General features: G+C 34.8%; 1 non-coding gene across 1 annotated transcript; it reads left to right on the plus strand.

Moving 5' to 3' along the window:
- Window positions 1-408: 408 nt before the first annotated feature.
- On the plus strand, window positions 409-516 carry LOC112752107 (small nucleolar RNA R71). Its single transcript, XR_003176549.1, has one exon. It is a non-coding gene; the product is annotated as a small nucleolar RNA R71 (small nucleolar RNA).
- The last annotated feature ends 4,157 nt before the right edge of the window (window positions 517-4,673 follow it).

Genomic DNA, 4,673 nt, shown 5'->3' on the forward strand with positions numbered 1-4,673 from the left:
GGTGTTTCCATAGGATTCTCCCATGTAATTCACCTCTTCCAATACAGGATTCTCAGGGTTATAAGCTTCTCCTTCAAGGGAGGCTTCTTTAGTACTGCCGGATACAGCTTGCATCTCAGTCAGATTCTGAGAAATCATATTGACTTGCTGAGTCAATATTTTATTCTTAGCCAATATTGCATTCAGAGTATCAATCTCAAGAACTCATTTCTTCTGAGTCATCCCATTATTCACAGGATTTCTTTCAGAAGTGTACATGAATTGGTTATTTGCAACCATCTCAATGAGTTCCTCGGCTTCTGCAGGTATTTTCTTCAGATGAAGAGATCCACCAGCAGAGTGGTCCAATGACATCTTGGACAATTCAGACAGACCATCATAGAATATACGTAAGATGCTCTATTCTGAAAGCATGTCAGAAGGACACCTTCTGATTAATTTCCTGTATCTTTCCCAAGCTTCATAGAGGGATTCACCTTCCTTCTGTCTGAAGGTTGGGACTTCCACTCTAAGCTTGCTTAACTTTTGAGGTGGAAAGAATTTGGCCAAGAAAGCATTGACCAACTTTTTCCAAGAGTTTAGGAATTCTTTAGGTTGTGAGTCCAACCATATCCTAGCTCTGTCTCTCACAGCATAGGGGAAAAGCATAAGTCTGTAGACCTCAAGATTAACCCCATTGGTCTTAACAGTGTCACTGATTTATAAGAATTCAGCTAAGAACTGATGAGGATCTTCCAATGGCATTCCATGAAACTTGCAATTCTGCTGCATTAGAGAAACTAATTGAGGCTTAAGCTCAAAGTTGTTTGCTCCAATTGCAGGAATTGAGATGCTTCTTCCATAGAAGTCAGAAGTTGGTGCAGTAAACTCACCAAGCATCTTCCTTGCATCTCCACCATTGTTGTTATTTTTGGCTGCCATGTCTTCTTCTTTCTTGAAAATTTTTGTAAGGTCCTCTCTGGAGTGTTGTGCTTTAGCTTCTCTTAGCTTCCTCTTCAGAGACCTTTCAGGTTCAGGATCAGCTTCAACAAGAATGTTTTTATTCTTGCTCCTGCTCATGTGAAAAAGAAGAGAATAGAAAAGAAGAGGAATCCTCTATGTCACAGTATATAGATTCTTTTATGTGAGTATAAGAATAGAAGAATAGAAGAATGAAGTAGAGAGGGATTAAGAGGAATTCGAACACAGAGAGAGAGAGGGTTCGAATTATTAGATGAAGAGAAGTGTTAGTAAATAAATAAATAAATAGAAAGAGACGAGAGAGAGAGTATTCAAATATTAATTAAAATAAAAGAAAAATATTTTTGTTTTAATTTTAATTTTTAGTTAGAATTCAAAATTTAAGAAAAGAAATAAAGGCAAATTGAAAACTACATAAATTAATTAATTAAAAAGATTTTTGAAAAAGTTGTTAGTTAGTTTTCGAAAATGAGAAATGAAAAAGTAGTTAGGCAGTTTTAAAAAAGATAAGAAATAGTAAACTTTTAAAATCAAACAAAAAGTCAAGTAGTTAATTGAAAAAGATTTGAAAATAAACAAGAAGTTAGGAAAAGATTTTGAAATTAAGTTTTGAAAAAGATATGATTGAAATTTATTTTGAAAAAGATTTGAAAAAGAAATTTAAAAAGATTTGATTTTGAAAATTAAAGTTGATGACTTGACTAACAAGAAACTAAAAGATATGATTCTAGAATTTAAAGATTGAACCTTTCTTAACAAGCAAGTAACAAACTTGAAATTTTTGAATCAAAACATTAATTGTTAGTAAAGTTTTCGAAAATGTGAGATAAAATTAAGAAAAAGATTTTGAAAATTAATTTTAGAAATTCAAAAATATTAGGAAGAAAAATGAAAAAGATTTGATTTTTGAAAAAAAAGATTTGAAAAGATAAAGTTTTTAAATTGAAATTTTGACTTGACTAACAAGAAACAACTAAATTTTGAAAATTTTTGACTAAGTCAACCCAAAATTTCGAAATTTATGAGTAAAATAAGGGAAAGATATTATTTTTTTATTTTTTTTAAATTAATGAAGAGAGAGAAAAACAACGAAATGACACAAAACATAAGAAATTAAGATCAAAACAAATAATGCATGCAAAAACACTTTGAATGTCAAGATGAACACCAAGAACACTTTAAAGATCATGATGAACATCAAGAACATATTTTTCAAAACTTAAAAACTTTTGTACTAGGGACACTAACAATTCGAAAATGCACAAGAAAAACAAGAAAAGATACAAAACAAGAAAAATTAAATATCAAACAAGGAAAATCATCAAGAACAACTTGAAGATCATGAAGAACATAATGCATGAAGTTTTGAAACTTTAACAAAATAAATTAAAAAAAATGCAAGACACCAAACTTAATATTTGACAAAAGACTCAAACAACAAACACAAAATATTTTTGGTTTTATGATTTTATTAAATTTTTTTGTTTTTTTTCGAAATTATTTTGGAAAAAAATATAAAGAAATTCAAAATTTTCAATAAGAATTCCAGGATTCATGCAATGTTAGTCTAAAGCTTCGGTCCAAAAGAATTAAACATGGCCAAATGGCCAGCCAAGCTTTAGCATAACAATTAGAGACATGTCCTTTCTACAATGAAAAGTGGAAACCTCGGTCCAAAAGATTAGACATGGCTTAACAGCCAGCTAGGCTTCAACATATCTCAAGAATCTCTAGAATTCATTTATAAAAATTCTGAAGAACAAATATTATTTATTTTTTTCAAAAATAAAAAAATAAAAAGCTTAAACATAAAATAAAATTACCCAATCTAACCAACAAGATGAACCGTCAGTTGTCCAAACTCGAACAATCCCCCGCAACGGCTCCAAAAACTTGGTGCACGAAATTGTGATTCACACTTTTCACAACTCCGCACAACTAACCAGCAAGTGCACTGGGTCGTCCAAGTAATACCTTACGTGAGTAAGGGTCGATCCCACGGAGATTGTCGGCTTGAAGAAAGCTATGGTCATCTTGTAAATCTTAGTCAGGCGGATTCAAATGGTTATGGGGTTTTGATAATTAAAAGATAAATGGTTATGTAATTCATTGGTGGGAATTTCAGATAAGCGTTTGGAGATACTTTGTTGCTTCTGAACCTCTGCTTTCCTATTGTCTTCTTCCAATCATGCGTGCTCTCTTCCATGGCAAGCTGTATGATCCTCTCGGATGAAAAATACCAAGTACAGTTTCTGCACAGCTAATAAACTGTCAGATTTCTCGTCTCGGATGAAAAATACCAGGTACAGCTATCGCACAGCTAATCATCTATCGGTTCTCACTAGCATCAGAATAGGATCTCTCTATCCTTTTGCACACTGTCACTGCGCCTAACATTCGCAAGTTTGAAGGTCGTCACAGTCATCCCTTCCCAGATCCTACTTGGAATACCACAGATAAGGTTTAGAATTTTCGGATCTCAGGAATGTTGCTAGTTGGTTCTAGCCTACACCACGAAGATCCTAATCTCACGGACTCAGTTCGTGGATTAGAGACCCAAGAGAATATACTCCGGCTGTCGTCCAATGACTACGTTGAACATCATGTAGACCGCTTGTGGTTGTCAGGCACGTGGATCTTGGCTAAGCGAGTAACGAAGATAGTGGGTGATTATCACGGGTCACCCCTTCATTCTGACTTAACTGAATTAAGTACGAGAGTATATCTTGGAGAAGAAGTAGGCGTGAATTGAAAGAGAAACAATAGTACTTGCATTAATTCATGAAGAACAGCAGAGCTCCGCACCTTAATATATGAGGTGTAGAAACTCCACCGTAGAAAATACATAATAGAAAAAGGTCTAGGCATGGCCATGTGGCCATCCTCCCAATGTAACAAAAGATGATCCAAGTCTACGAATACAATAGTAAAAAGTGCTATTTATACTAAACTAGCTACTAGGGATTACAGAAAATAAGTAACTAAGTGCAAATAGTGTAGCAATCCACTTCCAGGGCCCACTTGGTTTGTGCTTGGGCTGAGCATTGAATCTTTCACGTGCATAGGCCATTCTTGGAGTTAAACGCCAACTTTGGTGCCAGTTTAGGCGTTTAACTCCAGTTCTGGTGCCAGTTTGGGCGTTTTACTCCAGAAAAGGGTCTCTGACCGGCGTTTAGATGCCAGTTTGCGCCATCAAATCTCGGGCAAAGTATGGACTATTATATATTGCTGGAAAGTCCAAGATGTCTACTTTCCAAATCAATTAAGAGCGCGCCAATTAGGCTTCTGTAGCTCCAGAAAATCGACTTCGAGTGCAGGAGGGTCAGAATCCAACAGCATCTACAGTCCTTTTTCAGCCTCTGAATCAGATTTTTGCTCAGGTCCCTCAATTTCAACCAGAAAATACCTGAAATTACAGAAAAACACACAAACTCGTAGTAAAGTCCGGAAATGTGATTTTTGCATAAAAACTAATAAAAATATAATAAAAAGTAACTAAAACGTACTAAAAACTATGTAAAACCAATGCCAAAAAGGGTATAAATTATCCTCTCATCAACACCACTGGCTGGGGATTCTAGAAAAGCTGAATCACAATTTGAAAAGGTTCACCCAATTAAGTTTTTGTGGCATTTATGTATCCAGTGGTAATACTGGAAAACAAAGCGCTTAGGGTCACGGCCAAGACTCAAAAGAAGCTGTGTTCAAGAATG

Source organism: Arachis hypogaea, chromosome 15 (assembly GCF_003086295.3).
Source record: "Arachis hypogaea cultivar Tifrunner chromosome 15, arahy.Tifrunner.gnm2.J5K5, whole genome shotgun sequence".
NCBI lineage: Eukaryota > Viridiplantae > Streptophyta > Magnoliopsida > Fabales > Fabaceae > Arachis > Arachis hypogaea.